Source organism: Monodon monoceros, unplaced genomic scaffold (genome assembly GCF_005190385.1).
Source record: "Monodon monoceros isolate NGI ecotype Baffin Bay Population unplaced genomic scaffold, NGI_Narwhal_1 Super_Scaffold_2, whole genome shotgun sequence".
NCBI classification, from domain to species: domain Eukaryota; kingdom Metazoa; phylum Chordata; class Mammalia; order Artiodactyla; family Monodontidae; genus Monodon; species Monodon monoceros.
Window position 1 is genome coordinate 65,355,722 of NW_021703776.1, and position 17,372 is coordinate 65,373,093.

The 17,372-nt window shown below is 36.7% G+C and overlaps 1 protein-coding gene across 2 annotated transcripts in view; it reads left to right on the forward strand.

Annotated features, from left to right (window-relative positions):
• The window catches only part of DNAJB9 (DnaJ heat shock protein family (Hsp40) member B9), a 244,903-nt gene that overhangs the window by 76,969 nt on the left and 150,562 nt on the right, over positions 1-17,372 (forward strand). The gene's annotated exons all lie outside the window — the stretch shown is intronic.

Genomic DNA, 17,372 nt, shown 5'->3' on the forward strand with positions numbered 1-17,372 from the left:
ATCTTATAACAATCCTAATTTTAAAGTTACTTCTATTCACCCAATGAAAGTAACTTGTTTATTTTGATCCTTTTGGTTCCTGGGTCTTTAAATTGCTTAGAGCTCTTCTCTCAAACTGTCACTGTTAATCACGCACATTTGTTTTGCCTTATGCTATTAGTAGGATCAAATTTACTAACTTCTTTGCATGATCCTGTTATACTGATACACTTAACATCTGCCATAAATGATTTATTAAGATTTAGTGAAAATTATATTTCAACATATTTAAGGAGCAAACTTCACTGAAAACACAAATGGTTTACTCACATGTCAGTACTCTTCAAGTCTTTCTAATTATAATTAAGATATAATTTTATTTCCTTATTTTTGGAGACCCAAGCTCTCAGAATTTATCTTTTCTTTTATGCACCATTTCCCCCCTAAACACATTCAGAAAACTTTCATTTTATCCAGATAAGCACAGGCTTTCGGTTGCAATTTCTTTTTCAGATCAAATACATGTTTCAGAGTATGGAAGATTTTATGATTTTCAAATTAATACAAAGGCCAAGGTTAGGAATTTAACCCAATAGATGGAACACACACACACACACACACACACACACACACACACACACAGCATTTGATGCTCATTTGTTTTTTTGTTTGTTTGTTTTTATATTGCTCACACCAAAATTTATTTTATTCAAATGCGTAAAATCACTTGGGTCACTGAAGCTGATGTAGTAAGTCCAGGCTTTTATGTTAAAGCATTAGCCTAATAGATTAATATGTCTCCTCTGAATAAACAGCCCTCTTGAGACTGTTTCAGCCTGTGAGTTCAATAAATTTACCAACCCCACAAAAGCATTAGGCTTAAATGGAGTTCTCCTCTCTTGGGACATCAGCCTCACCAACACAAAATTAAACTTTGTAACGGTCACCCATCGCATTTCCTTTCCCATGCTTCCCTTCCTTCCTTGTCCACGCTCTTACTTGTTTTGGGAGACTTTGTGACTAAGGAGACAAGTGTAACCTCATTCTTACAATAGGGTAGATTTTATATATTTTTGTGGGTAAAATGGTTAAAAGGAACATCTTTAGAACCACTATGGGGAGGTGGGTAATGGGGAAATCCCTTTTCAGCTGAAATTGGGTCAGTTGACCTGAATCCATTAAATACTCAGTAAATATTAACTAATAATATTATTATTATTAAAATAAATTTGCAACAATTTTCCATTGCTAGGATATGGAGAGCACAAAACTGCCATAGCAAGGCAGAACACAGACAACACAAGACAGAGGCACATAAATAGAAAGCAACCCTATTTCAGTGTTAATAAATGAAATATCACAGGTTTAGTCTGAATATTTCTTTTTAAAGAGCACACTAAATCAAACATTCATTAAAAAATCCTTCAAATGGCTTCCCTGGTGGCGCAGTGGTAGAGAATCCGCCTGCCGATGCAGAGGACACGGGTTCGTGCCCCGGTCCGGGAAGATCCCACGTGCTGCGGAGCAGCTGGGCCCGTGGGCCATGGCCGCTGAGCCTGCGCGTCCGGAGCCTGTGCTCCGCAACGGGAGAGGCCACAACAGTGAGAGGCCCGCGTACCGCAAAAAAAAAAAAAAATCCTTCAATAAATGTTTGCTGCCCAAAGCATACTTTGAAAAATCATTAAAGAGAGACTGAGAATAATCTAGAATAGTTTTTTTTTTTTAAGCAGTGTTTCAATCTGGAGGTCCATGAGTGAAATTTTCCCCTCAATTTATTTTGCTTGACTGTCAGGATGGTTTTAAAAATGAGTTTGAAATGAAAATGAACTTATCAAAACATGTGGGATGCTGCGAAAGCAATGCTTAGAGCAAAATTTATAGCAGTGAATACTTATATTAGAAAAGAAGAAAAATTTAAAATCATTAATCTAAATTTTCACCTCAGGAAACTGGAAAAAGAAGACCAAATTAAACCCGAAATAAGCAGAAGAAAAAAAAAATAAAAAGAGTTAAAGCATAAATAAATTTGAAAATGAGAAATCAATAGAGAAAATCAAACCAAAAGCTGGTTCTTAGAAAAGATGAATAAAATTGATAAGCCTCTAGCCAGTCTATGAAAAAAAAGGACATGCATTACTAATACCAGAAATGAAAGAGGGGACATGACTACAGATCCCATGGAAATTAAAATGATAATAAAAAAGATAATAAAAATTACTATGAACAACTCTTCGTTCACAAATTTGATAATCTAGATTAAATGGACCAATTCCTTCCTTAAAAGACACAATCAGCTAAAACTTACACAAGAAGAAATAGATGCTCTAAATAGGCCTACATCTATTAAAGAAATAAATCAATAATTAATAACCTTCCAAAACGGAAAGCACCAGGCCCAGATGGGTTAACTGGCAAATTCTACCAGACGTTTAAGGAAGAAATTATACCAATTCTCTATAATCTCTTTCAGAAGACAGAAGCAGAGGGACTACTTCCTAGCTCATTATATGAAAGCAGAATAAGCAAACAAACAAACTGCAGAGCAGTATCTCTCGTGAACATAGATGCAATAATCCTTAACAAAATATTAGCAACTGAATCTAACAATGTACGCAAATAATTATACATGATGACAAATTGGGATTTATCCCATGTATGCAAGCCTGGTTCAATATTCAAAAATCAACGTAATCCATCACCTCAACAGACTAAAAACAAAAAATCACATGATCATATTAATAGTTGCAAGAAAAGCATTTGACAAAATCCAACACCCATTCATGACAAAAAACACTCGTAAACTACGAGTAAGGAGGAACTTTCTCCACTTGGTAAAGACTATCTACAGAAACCTTCAGCCAACATCATATTTAGTGGTGAGAAACTCAAAGTTTTCCCACTAAGGTCAGGTACAAGGTAAGGATGTCCCCTCTCACCACTCCTTTTCAACACCATACTGGAAGTCCTGGCTACAACAATAAAGCAAGAAAGGTATACAGACTGGGAAGGAAGACGTTGTTCACAAATGGTATGACTGTCTAAGTAAAAAATCCAAAAGAATTTGATATAAACCTAAAACTGACCTAAAAGAAAAAGTTTTCAAAAAGTAAGTACCTCCGTAATAGAAATATAATCTATCTTCCATGATAAAAAAATGAATTTGAACTACTTTACTCCAATTTCTTACACACTCCACTACTCCCCAGTGTTTAGAAATTGGCAAGGTTTCTATCTTTATATACCTGTATGGGATTTGTAGCTGATTGAGTTATGCTCTCTGAGAATCAAGGGTACTTTAAGGGTACTTTTATCCTGTCACAGAGATGTATAAGAAAAGAATGATGCTAAGTACTAACAGAATGCTCTGCTAAATCAGGAAGAACTTTCCAGACCAAGCCAAAGAGAGACCACTTCTTTAGCTATGGCTCAGTATTTCTATTTTTGAGGAGGAACTAGAACTTGCTGCTCATTTTTCTCTGTGAAACATCCACAGATGCTTAGAGGTATTCATAAATTAACATTATTAGTAAACTTACTTAATTCTTACTTTTTCATGTGAATCTAGTAGTTCTCAGTGAATCGATTTCTGGCCTTAAATAGGTGGCAGAATCCCACTTGTCATTACTATCAACGCTTGTAACTGTCCTGAGTGGATCTTGCCTGAGGATTCCAGTGCCATTTCTGGTGTCCATTCTCACGCTGATGGTAGACTTTCAATTGTTATTACCTTTCTGAGGAATCCTTTGGAAAGTGTATCAAAAATCTTAACACACTTATATTCTAGAATCTAGCAATTGTCCTAGGAATTTGTCATGTGGAAATTATATATCTTGTACATTAAAACATTTTTTTGAGGGTGTCTAGTACCCTATTAGTGAAGACTGAAAAATCAGAAACAATCTAAGTGTCCCCAAATGAGTATTTGTTAAGTAAATTCTAGTTTGGTAATTTGGAATTCACTGCAGCCGTTCAAAATCACTATTAGACTAGTTAGTAATATGGAGACAATATTTACAACTAAGTATTCTGTGAAAAAAGTACATCATAAAATAATGTGTATGTTATGGTCCCATTAGAGTCTTTATAAAAGGAAAAATAAAGCCACAGAATAAGTTTAGAAAAATGTCCCAAAATGTTAGCATTCGTTCTCTGGGGGGTAGGAGTATGGTTGATTTTTGTTTCTTCTATGTGCTTTTCTATGTTTTCTAAATTTTATTGTTTTGTAATGAGAGCAATGCTAAAAATATCTATTTTAAGAGGTATTCTAGTGCTCTGACGGTTAATTCTAGGCAAGTAGCACCCTTTGAAGACTACTCAACTAGTCTAGTTTCTGGCTATGCTCCCTGCCTGAGCCAGAGGTCTTGGGCATCAGATCTCTGCAGGGCCCTTTCAGTAACATGGCCTAATTCTCTGATTTTAAGATAATCATGATTTGTAGATCTCTTGTCATCTCAAGCAACTTTTCAATTGGAGAGGAATTGGGAGCTTTTCACTGTCAGAGCTAATGGTCCATACCGGTACTGCCATCCTGTAGAATAATTATGCTTTTAAGAGGAACATTCTCTGTTACCCTGTGATGGTTAAGCACGGGATTGTTCTCTTCATTTCAAGAGGAGTGGCTCTAATTTAATTCTTCTGAATGCAATTGCAGGGAATGGATATTTGTTCTCAGAAGGATCTTTTTAATAGGATCATTGCCTTGAAGCAGTGTTCCCTTGGAAACTGCTTGATGTCTGTCTGTGTAGCAGGAGTATTAGATTTTTAGAAGTTGGGTACATGTGTGTGTATGTGAATTCATATTGAAATGGCTAAAGATAAAATGAATAAAAGAAATGCATTAATATCCTAAAAATTCAAATTAAATTAAAACATATAACCATATTTTTCAGAATAGAGAGATAATGAAAAGAGGGAACATCCAATTATTGGATGTATTATTTCAAATGTTTACATGGTGGGAAAAATTCGTATCTAAAATACACAACTCCCAAACTCACACTAGTTTTTAAATTCTTTCTTAGCCTCTATGCTCCGGGTTATATGAAGAAATTAATATATGTCACTACAAAGTTGCTTTCTTGGCCCATAAATCCTTGCATATATGGTGTTTTGGGGGTGTGGGAAGGTAAATTAATATAAAAACTATTAACATCTAGCCCTTTTATGGGTATTGTGAAAGAAGAAAAAGAAAGCTTACATTCATTAGATGGCGTAGACAGATTGCATCAGAGACACAAAACATCATTTCAATTAATGTGTTCAGACCACAATCTATAGGCGATAAATATACCTATTACATATTTGAGGGGATGTTGGGGAACATCTGCCTCATGGTCTTGAATGATCAGTATGCACGCATGTCAAGGGATGGGCAACGTGGCTTGAGAAGATAAGAAATCAATTCTAGAGTATTTTCAGGCTGCCCAAATCCTACTCTACTCTAAAGGGTTGTATCAAAATTGAATGGAAGAGTAGGGGGTCCATTGGTTATGTGAATTTTGAAAAATTGCCAGATTCCTGCTTAAAAACCATGCTGCTTAGCTTTCTAAATTTATGAGTGAAAATATCACAGAAGTTAAGTGGCATTACAAAAAATTGCCAAACTAGTTTTTGAGAAAACTGAGATTGATTACTCATCCAGTGGATGAAGTATCTTGACTTTTTAAATAAAAATTAAAAGGGAGGGGTTTTATTTTTAAAAAATAAAAGCCTCAATAGATTGAACAAATAGCTTTTCAAATTGCTTTACATTCTCTGCCCCATATCAACCCAGTTCTTTACTTGTCACTTACCGATGGATTCAGTCCTCATGACTGCTGCTGACCCAACTCTGCATCGTATCTGCCCCTTTGGTAAAGAAATGAGTGACACTTGAGAAAATGGTCTCTATAATGTCAAGATGTAAACCTAATTGCAGGGGTTACAGCATGTGAGAATGAACAAAAGGAGACAAATACAGATAGACTGTTGCTTCAAGAAGTTATAACTAAAGAAGAAAGAGTGATAGTGTTAGTTGGATACCAAAGAAAGGATAAAACCCTTTATGAGATATGGCAAAATAAATCATGGATAAAGGGTTGTAGAAATCTTTCTACATGATATTGGTGCTGTATTTGAAATTACCTTCAGGTTTTTGCCACAATAATTCTGCATACAAACCCCCAAAATCCAGTGGCTTTCAACAACAAGCATATATTTCTTTCTAATGGGCTTGTAGGTCAGATTTGACTTGTGGGCTCTGCTGGGCTTGGCTGAGCTTGGGTAATGTAGTGGAGCTGGCTCTAGATGAAGGCATGGAAAATTCACCTATGGTAACAGAAAGGAAGGTGGAATAAGTGTAGCTGCATGGGTGAAGGCGGTGGCAGTAGTTTCTAGAGCTGTTCTTCTCTCAGAGATATAGGAAGCAAAGCTGAGAGTGAAGGTGAGGAGGTGCTAGAGTTTTGAGGTGAAAGTAGAGGTAACTGAGTGGAGTAGAGATATGTAGTCCATTCACTGGAGTTCATTCACTGGACGGCACTAACGGTCTCGTTGAGATCAGTGATCATGACTTAAGGATACAGCAGATTGTTTTTCTCCAGCCACATTCAGCTTCATGGGTGCCAGGACAGAGCAGGTGGTGAGTTGGCTTTAAGTATGATTAGAGTTTTGCCATGCAAGACCTATGAGGTAAGAAGACGACAAGAGAGTTGAGGTTTTATGCAAGAGAGGAATAATGGACTGTGGATTCTAAACTATCAGTACATAAGGAGAATATTAAATATATCAATAGGATGTGGGGAAAAAGTGATAGGTCCTCGTTGGGAATGGGATATTAGAGGAAAGATCTGGAAGGACAAGAGATGGTTGTGGGAGAGTGGGATGCTTGATGTTGAACTTATGGGGGAATTGCTGTTACTGGTAATGAGAAGGTGACTGGGTTAGGTGGGAGACAAGATCATTGAAGATGAGCTCAAATGGATTAGAAGGATCATCAGGGGAATATTGAAATCACCAAGAATAATGACAAGTAGAGTGCTGGAACTGACAGTGAGTTAGAAGCTTAATTCTTCAAGGAGTGGGGAAGGACCCAGGTCTGTGTATAATTGCAACAAGGAGGGGTAGTGGGTTGATATTCTGAGGAGTTGAAGAGTAGCCATAGCTTGGGGGGAGAGCCAGGTCAAGTTCAGGATATTAGTGATACAAGGGATTTTGCTGGTGATTGATTTTTGGATACAAGGGATTTTGCTGGTGATTGATTTTGGGTTCCAGGGGGATTTGGGGATGGGTTGGAGATAAGTTCATAAAAGGGTAAGTACACAGCTATCTAATAAGAAGAGCCCAGGGATGAAGGCATTTCTAGGTAAGGAGAGGGTCTAGGCTTTATGAGGTGATCAACAAATCAGGAATAAAGGGATGTCTGAGTCACAAGGCAGATAGATGATGAGAGTTGGTGTAATGAAGGATGAGAGTTGATTTTTACTCATAGCACATTAATTTGGAGATCTTCCTCTTCATGTCAAGGATAGTATAGAAGTGGAGGAAGAGTGGTTTTATCTGATGCTTGTAGGGCTCCAGGGCATGGAATTAGGGTGAAGTGATATGTGTGGCTGAGGTAGTATCTAATGTTAGAATCACCTGGCATAATCAGTTGACTAGGGCTCGGTTTTCAGGGTCTTTAGGTTTAGAACATGGGACTCTTTTTCTCTCATTATAATGAATTTTTTCCTGATTATGTCATAAAACCCATGGCTCAGTAGCCAGGCGTTTGATAGCTGAGTTTTTTTAAAAAAAACAACAAAAAGCAGGTATTGAGAACATGCATACAAGACAGAGTTATAGGACTAGTTTATCTAATTTAACTATCAATCTATCCATTTCTTTATTTACTGTGTGGGAAGATGGTTGGGTGTGACACTGTTTGAATTCAAATTTCATAGAGGATAAAAAATGTGCCCAAACTATTTAATATGAAAAGAACAAATTCAGGCCATCTATCCCCTTCCTTCTGTTTCTGTAATCTGGTGAGTTGTCCATCTTTATTTTTAAGATTCTCTTCATGGGGTTTTTCGTAAGGTCCTGCAGAATAATAGGCTTGAAGAAGATTAATTTTACATACCTCATGGTGCAAAATCCTCTTTCCCCCAGTGGAAAGCTAGAAAAGATTGATGAGGTCATTTTGGCTGTTTCACAATAAAAATTCCCTTTATTTTGTTTAGCAATCGGGACATAAATATACCTTATTTTTATAAGGTATGCTTTTACAGCTACTTTACTTTCACTGGGTAATTTTATGATAGAATTTAAACTTTTCACCAACTTTTATTTATGGTGTTAAAATTTTACATTTTAGTACTTTGCTTAATTGGCTTCCAGAGAATGATGGACGGGCATGGCTTATATTAATCAGCTCTGAATCTCTGTGGCAAATTTTCTTTTACATTCTTTATTAATTTTATGCTTAGGGGCTGTCGGGAAATAGTATAAATCTTTTCGGGAATCCCACATTTTAGACAAAGTGTGGAAAGATAATAAACCATAGCTCCTTGGCCCTTGTGCCCCTCTACGTTGAGATTCTCGAATAATTATACCTCCACACGTTGAGAGCACCACTCTACTGTATTTAAAAATGAAATACATTTCAGTTCATCAACAGCATCCTTTAGTTTGGAGTCTTGGGGTAGAGGTTGTAAATACCTCATTCATTTGTTCCTTTGCTTTTCCTGAGGGAAACCACATCACATTTTGATTTCTTCTGGATATCAAATGGAGACAAAATGACCACTAACAAGAGAATAGAACATAGTCTTAGTCCCTTTAGGCTGCTATAACAAAATCCTGCAGACTGGGTAGAATATAAACAACACAAATTTATTGCTTACAGTTCTGGAAACTGGAAGTTCAGTGTTAAGGTGCCAATATCATCAGGCAAGGGCCCTCTTTTGGGTTGTAGACTTCTCATTGTACCTTCATGTGGTGGAAGGGGAGAGGTACCTCTCTGGGGTCACTCATAAGAGCATTAATTCCATTCACGAACACTCCTCCACTCTCATGACCTAAGCACCTCCTAAAGTTCCCACCTCCCAACAACACCACCATGGGCATTGGGATTTCAACGTGGGAGGACACAAACATTTAGATCACAGCAATAACAAACTGTGTTATAATGGGTGTACGTTGTTTTGTGTACTTTTATTTTTCAGGTGAAAACATTAGTTCATTATAGTACATAATATAGTTTCTATTAAGTAGTAAAATTTTGTCATAGCTTTACTTGATATAAATTAGGTCCACACATATTTTTAGAACTAGCAAATTTTTCAAATTACCACTGAGAGCTCACACATATTTTTAGAACTAGCAAATTAAAATGTATCTTGTGTGGTAATTCACATAGTTTGTCTTTATATGCTTGATTAAGTGAATGAAGTTACCATCATAAAACCTATAGAATTTTCTAATTTAGTAGTGTACATTGTGTTTTCAGTCAAAAGACAACGTCTAGTTGAATAAGATAGAGGGGTCAAAGTGCATAGGAAGGTTATCACTGAGATTATCTAGTTTTGCCTAAGGTTTGTATATATGTGGTGTGTGTGTGTGTGTGTGTGAGAGAGAGAGAGAGAGAGAGAGAGAGAGAGAGAGAGAGAGAGAGATTGATTATGAGGAATTTGCTTGCTTATGCAATTATGTAGGCTATGTTCCATTATCTGCTATCTGTAAGCTGGACACCCAGGAAAGCAATAATGTGATTCCAGTTGTCTGATTTTTGTCCTATTCAGGCCGTCAACCACTGCACCATGTATACCCACACTGGGGAAGGCAATCCACTTTATTGAGTCCACCACCAATACAAATGCTCATGTAATCCAGAAACACCCTCACAAACACACCCAGGAATAATTTTAATCTGGGTACCCTGTGACCCAGTCAAACTGACACATAAAATTAGCCATTATACTATGTAAATACTTTTGGGGCGATTTAAAATAAAATACTGTCAAAAATTTTTATTAATTTATTTGTCATTTGTTTTCTAACTCTAAGTTGCTTAAGTTGCTTCTCATCCACCAGTGGAAATGACCACTGGATTATTTCAAATTGCCAAGAAGACCATCCACATTAAAAAGTCACATTAAATAATGAAAAGTGATGTATTAGTTTCTTACTGTTGTAACAAATTACCACAAAACTTTGTGGCTTAGAATAACAGAGTTATTATAGTTTGCCCTTGACTCCGCTCTCTCCTTTTTCATTCAAGATCTAATTTTGATTTCTTCTTCCTTCCTAATATGCTTCCTGAATTTTACTTCTCCCATGGACCTACTGAATATACAGTGACATAAGGAGCAATTCCCTCTGAGAGAAATCCAGAAACTAGGGGAGTGACTTCTTCATATTGGATGACTGAGAAAATGCCCACATAGAAATGGGTAGGAAAAGCTGATACACACTCTTGCCATAAATCCCACCACTGGGACAGTGCCACACAATCAGGAGTGAATCCCTAACTCCCAGCTTCTCCCCAAGGAGTGATGGGTTTGGACCACACATCTAGCACCCCAGCTTTTAAGGCTGCCACCCAAAGAACAGACTGCCAAATCACCTAGCTCTGAAAGTCAATGGGTCAAAGAAGAAATCAAAAAAGAAACCAAAAAATATCTTGAGACAAATGAAAATGAAAACATAACATATCAAAACTTATGTGATGCAGGAAAAAACATTTCTAAGAGGAAAGTTTATAGGGATAAATGCCTACATAAAGAAAAAGAAAAATCTCAAATAAACAACTGAACTTTAATCCTCAAGAAACTTGAAAAAGAAGAGCAAACTAAGCCCAAAGTTGGTAGTAGGAAGGAAATAACAAATATCAGAGTTGAAATAAATGAAATAGAGACTAGAAAAGATCAATAAAGCTAAGAGCTGGTTCCTTTAAAAGATAAAATGAACAAACCTTTAGGTAGACTTACCAAGAAAAAAAGAGAGAAGCCTCAAATAAATAAAATTAGAAAGAAAAGAGGAGACATCACATCCGATACCACACAAATACAAAGGATCATGAGAGACCACTATGAACAATTAATTATATGCTAACAAATTGGACAACCTAGAAGAAATGGATAAATTCTTAGAAATATACAACCTACTAATAACCAGGAAGAAAAAGAAAATCTGAACAGACTAATTGCTAGTGAGGAGATTGAATAGTCTAGGACTAGATGTTTTTACCTGTGAATTCTACGAAACATTTAAAGAAGAATTAATATGCCTTTCTCAGACTCTTCCAAAAACTAGGAAGGGACACTTATAAACTCATTTTACAAAGCCAGCATTACCCTGGTACAAAAACCAGACAATGACATTACAAGAAAAGAAAATTACAGACCAATATCCACGATGAACAAAAGTACTCGAAAAAAATTTGCAAACAGAATTCAATAGTACGTTAAAAGGATCATACACCCTGACCAAATGAGCTGTATTCCTGGTTTCAAGGATGGTTCAATATCCGCAAATCAATTAATGCAATACACCACATTAACAAAATGAAGTATAAAAATTATATGATCATCTCAGTAGATGCAGAAAAAGATTTTGACAAAATTCAGTATTCATTTATGATAAAACTCTCAACAAAATGGGTATAGTGCTAGCATAGCTTAACATATTAAAGGATGTATATAAGAAACCCATAGCAAACATCATAGTCAATGATGGAAAGCTGAAAGCATTTCCTCTAAGAGCAGGTACAAGACAAGAATGCCCACTCTTGCCACTTTTATTCAACATAGCACTGGAAGTCCTAGCCAGAGCAATTAGGCAAGAAAATAAAATAATAGGCATCCAACTCAGAACAAAAGAAGTAAAATTTTCTGTGTTTGCAGATGACATAATATTATATATAGAAAACCCTAGAGATGCCACCAAAAACTATTAGAACTAATAAACAAATTCAGTAAATTTGCAAGATACAAAATCAGCATATAAAAATCAGTTGCTTTTCTATACACTAACAATGAACTATAGGAAAGAGAAATTAAAAAAAAAATCCCATTTACAACAGAATCAAAAAGAATAAAATACTTAGGAATAAATTTAAGCAAGGGGATGAAAGATCTATTCACTAAAAATTATAAAATACTGATAAAAGACATTGAAGAAGACACAAATAAATGAACAGACATTCCATGCTTATGGAATGAGAGAATTAATATTGTTAAAATGCCATACTACCCAAAGCAATCTACAGACGCAATACAATTCCTATTAAAATTCCAATGGATAATCACTCTGAATGATTCTATATATATAATATTCTTGAAATAACAAAGTTATAGAGATGGAGAACAAAAAAAAATACCAATGACATTTTTCACAGAAATAGAAAAAACAACCCTAAAATTTATATGAAACCACAAAAGAGCCTGAATAGTCAAGCAATTTTGAGAAAAAAGGCAAAGTTGGAGGCATCACACTTCCCACTCCCAAACTATATTACAAAGCTATTGTAATCAAGACAGTATAGTAGTGACATAAAAACAGACACACAGATCAATGAAACAGAATAGAGAACCCAGAATAAACCCACTCATATTTGATCAATTAATTTATGACAAAGGAGCCAAGAATATACCATTGGTAAAGAATATTCTGTTTATTAAGTGGTGTTGGGAAAACTGGATATCCACACACAAATGAATGAAACTGGACCCCTATCTTACACCATACACAAAAATCAACTCAAAATGGAATAAAGGCTTGAATGTAAGATCTGTAACCATAAAACTCCTAGAAATAATGTAAGGTGTAATCTCCTGGATCTGGGTCTTGCAGTGAGTTTTTGGATTTGACACCAAAAGCAAAGGCAGCAAAAGGAAAAATAAACAAGTAGGACTACATGCAATTAAAAACTTCTGTACAGCAAAGGAAACCATCAACAAAATGAAAAGGTAAGCAATGGAATGGGAAAAACATTTGCAAACCACATATACAATAAGTGGTTAGGGGGAAAGTAGGGGGGTTCGTGGTAGGATGAACTGGGAGATTGGGATTGACATATATACACTAATATGTATAAAATGGATAACTAATAAGAACCTGCTATGTGAAAAATAAATTAAATTAAAAAAAAACAAGGGGTTAATGTCCAAAATATACAAGGTACTCATACAACTCAATAGCAAAAAATCAAATAACCCAATTTAAAAAAAGGGCAAAGGACCTGAACAGATATTTTCCTAGAGAAGACATACAAATGGCAACAGGTAGATGAAAAGGTAGTCAACATCACTAATCATCAAGGAAATGCAAATCAAAACCATGAGATATCATCTCACACCTGTTAGGATGTCTACTATCAAAACGATACAAATAACAAATGCTGATGAGGATGTGAAGAAAAGGAAATCCTGGATGGGGAACTGGTGTTGGTGGGAATGTAAACTGGTACAACCACTATGAAAAACAGTATGGAGGTTCTTCAAAAAATTTAAGATAGAATTGCCATATGATCCAGCAATCCCACTTCTGGGTATACAGTTGACCCTTGAACAACATAGAGGTTGGTGGCACTGACCCTCTGCCCAGTTGAAAATCCAAGTATAACTTATAGTTGGTCCTTCTGTATCCATGATTCTTCATCCATGGATTCAATCAACTTTGGATTGTGTAGTACTGTGGTATTTACTATTGAGAAAAAATCCTTCAATAAGTGCACCCTAGCAGTTCAAACCTGTGATGTTCAAGGGTCAATTGTATATCCAAAGGAAACAAAATCATTTTCTTGAAGAGATATCTATACTCCCATGTTCATTGCAGCATTATTCACAATGGCCAAGGTGCGGAAACAACATGTCTGTCGATGAAAGAATGAATAAAGAATATGTAGTATAAATATAGAATGGAGTATTATTCAGCCTTAAAAGAAGGAAATCTTGCCAGTTGCAACAACATGGATAAATCTGGAGGGAATTATGCTAAATGAAATAGCCAGATAGAGGAAGACATTATTTATATGTGGAATTTTTTAAAAATGAAAGTTGAACTCATAGAAACAAAGAGTAGAATGGCAGCTGTCAGGAGACAGGGGTGAGGGAAAGAGAAAGAGGTTAATAAAAGGGTATAAACTTTCAGTTAGAAGAGAAATAAGATCTGAGGATCTAATATATAATGGTGACTATAGTTGATAATACTGTATTGTAGGATTGAAATTTGATAAGAGTGGAACTTAAGTGTTCTCATGAAAAAAAAAGATAAATATGTGAGGTGATAGATTTAACTCATTGGTGGGGATCATTTTACAAGGTATATGTATCAAAGCATCATCATTATACATTTTAAATATATTACAGTTTTGTCAATTATACCTCAATAAAGCAGAAAAAAAGTGAAAATTGTATTGATAGTGGTGATGATTGTACCACTATCATTCAACTCTGAATATACTAAAAACCTCATTGTGCACTTTAAAAGGGTGAATTTTATGGCATGCAAAGTATATTTCAAGTAAAAAATTTACGTACAAAAATGAAAAAAATGTTGATATTTGCTATATATGAGGCGTTGTTGGTGCTGGTGATTCATTAGTGAATGGAGAAATAGAGAGTGGTACTTAATTCTAATGTGAACAATTCTGGTAGACTTCATAGTTCAAAGAAGGATCACCAGGGGGTGGGGGTGGGGCTGAGGGAGATGAAAGAGACCTGAGCATGGAGCTGAGAAAAATGGTAAAAGGGTTTCTCTTGGGAGGAAATGATACTTTCTTTTCTGAAACAGGAAAGAAAGGAAAGAAAGAAAGAAAGAGAGAGAGAGAGAGAGAGAGAGAGAGAGAGTGGGAGGAAGGAAGGAAGGAAGAAAGAGAAAGAAAGAAAGGAAGGAAGGAAGGAAGGAAGAAAGAGAAAAAAGAAAGAAAGAAAGGAAGGAAGAAAGAAAGAAAGAAAAAAAGGAAAGAAAGAAAGGGAAAAGAGAGAGAGGGAGGGAGGGAGGAAGGAAAGAAGGGAAAGGAAGGAAGGAAGAAAGAAAGAGGAAGGAAGGAAGGAAGGAAGGTTAGAAAAAGTAGGCTTAGATACTGCAAAATTTTGGGAAAGAACTCTGCGGTGTTTCTGTGTGGTGGTGTTATATCTGTAAAGAGAGATGAAATTTAATTCTTATATTGACTTTTTGTGCATATAGGAGAAAATATCAGTTTTATAGTCACAGTACTTCAGCACACTTCACCCAGGACAATAGTCTTCTAGAATCTAGGCATTTGGCAGTCCTGGTCACAGGTGGGAATTTCTACCTCAGTAGCTGTCCTAGGACAAGTCTATTAGAGCAACTGACACGCAATTTCCAGCCAGCTGTTTGGTCTTATTTTTAGGTTGTAAATTTTTCCAGAAACAAGCTCTGCATTTTCAAGTGCCCTGTGTCCATGCTTTTGATAATAGCTTAATAAATATTTGATTCATGATGTTTGTTAACAGCTACTTCATTTCCAGAAGAAGAATGAATGTGAGCTGCCAGGGTATGTATTCTACTTAGTACTTCAGTTAGTAGGGGGATATGGCAGAGTATCCTATCTTTTATTTATGCTTATAGTTATACAATGCAACTTAGTGATTAAGTGAGAGTTGTAAGTTGGAAGGGACTCTGCTGGGTGGAAATATCTTAAAAATCCACAAGAGGGAGATATATTGCTATTGAAGTAGAATGGTGCTAATGAAATACCAATTCCTAACTTTTCAGAGCAGAATATTTTACTGCATTTCCCCAGCTGAAAATAAGGAAAGGATAGGCTTTCTCAAGTTTGACTTTTCAGTTTTCTTTTGGGATGGGAGATTAGATTTAGGAATGCTCAGTTGTTTGCAGAGTCTTGGAATATGCATGATATGTCAAGGTTTATGATGGATCAACAGCTTCAATGAGCACATCTAAAGGCTTTAAGGATTTTTGTTTGTTTTTGATCTGATTGTGACTCTTTCAAGGACGGATTGCAAAGCTGTCTTTTCTCTGCTTCCTCTTTTCATTTCTTTGGCAGTTGCAGTGAGGAGTCCGTGCTGGCCAGATGGGGTCTTGTATTCTTACTGGGAAGTGCCCTCGCTAATCTCACTGTCTCCTTTGGGCAAGATGTCTCAGCAGGACGAATCATCTTGGTTTTCAGTGGCCTTTACCTACTAAGAGGCAGAGCTGAACTCTAAGTAACTATAGAAAAGGAACCTTTATTTTTTATTTTATTTTATTTTATTTTTGAGGTATGCGGGCCTCTCACTGTTGTGGCCTCTCCCGTTGCGGAGCACAGGCTCCGGACTTGCAGGCTCAGCGGCCATGGCTCACGGGCCCAGCCGCTCCGCGGCATGTGGGATCTTCCCGGACCGGGGCACGAACCCGTGTCCCCTGCATCGGCAGGCGGACTCTCAACCACTGCGCCACCAGGGAAGCCCCAGGAACCTTTATTTTAAATAGCATATATTTGTACTTTGAAATTCATACTCCTTGCCTGACCTCCTCATGTTTATGTGGTCAGCAGGGCAGAAACCCTTTATAATTTCAGAAGAAATGTTTGCAACGTTATTTCTAGATTACTTACAAGCTTTATTTGCTTTCTTTTCAGAAAAAAATATTTTTTTCTCTTCCGATAAGAAGAAATGATATGTACTAATGATACCTTTAGTGTTTGCCTTTCCTGAAGACTTCCTAATTCTTTTTTTTAGCAGCCATGGCTCACGGGCCCAGCCGCTCTGCAGCATGTGGGATCCTCCCAGACCGGGGCACGAACCCGTGTCCCCTGCATCGGCAGGTGGACTCTCAACCACTGGGCCACCAGGGAGGCCCAAGACTTCCTAATTCTTAAAACTATTTCTTCCTTGGTCTTCCCATTCCCTTTTATAGTGTCCTATTCTCAGTATTCTTTGAGTGATCATTTCCTTCTTCCCACATCATTGCAGTCCAGGGTGACCTCTGTGGTCAGCCTCTCTTAGGAAGGCTGTGTTGTGTAAAGGCTAAGAGCACAGGCTGGAGACAGCCTGTTCTGGGTTCATATCCCAGCTCCAGCACTGACTAGCTGTGTGTGACTTTGTGCAAGTTGCTTCAGTTATCTAAGCCTTAGTCTTACAAACCACAAAATGGGGATAATGATTGGATTTATGTGAGGATGAGATCAGTTAATATATGTAAAGGGCTTAGAACAGGGTCCGGCAAATAGGAAGCACACTTTAAAGGTTGGCCATTACTATTGTTTTCATTATTAATCTCTTCCACCAGAGACTCTCCTTGCAGGAGCTCAGCTACACCATAAGTCTCATGTATTCCCTTTATATCTTTTCTGAGCTCTAGACACATTTCCTAGAGCTTTCTAGACATTTTCACATGGGCTGCCAACAGGGTACCTCAGACTCAACATATTTAGAACTGAACGCATTATCTATCAGTCTCCACTCCTGGTA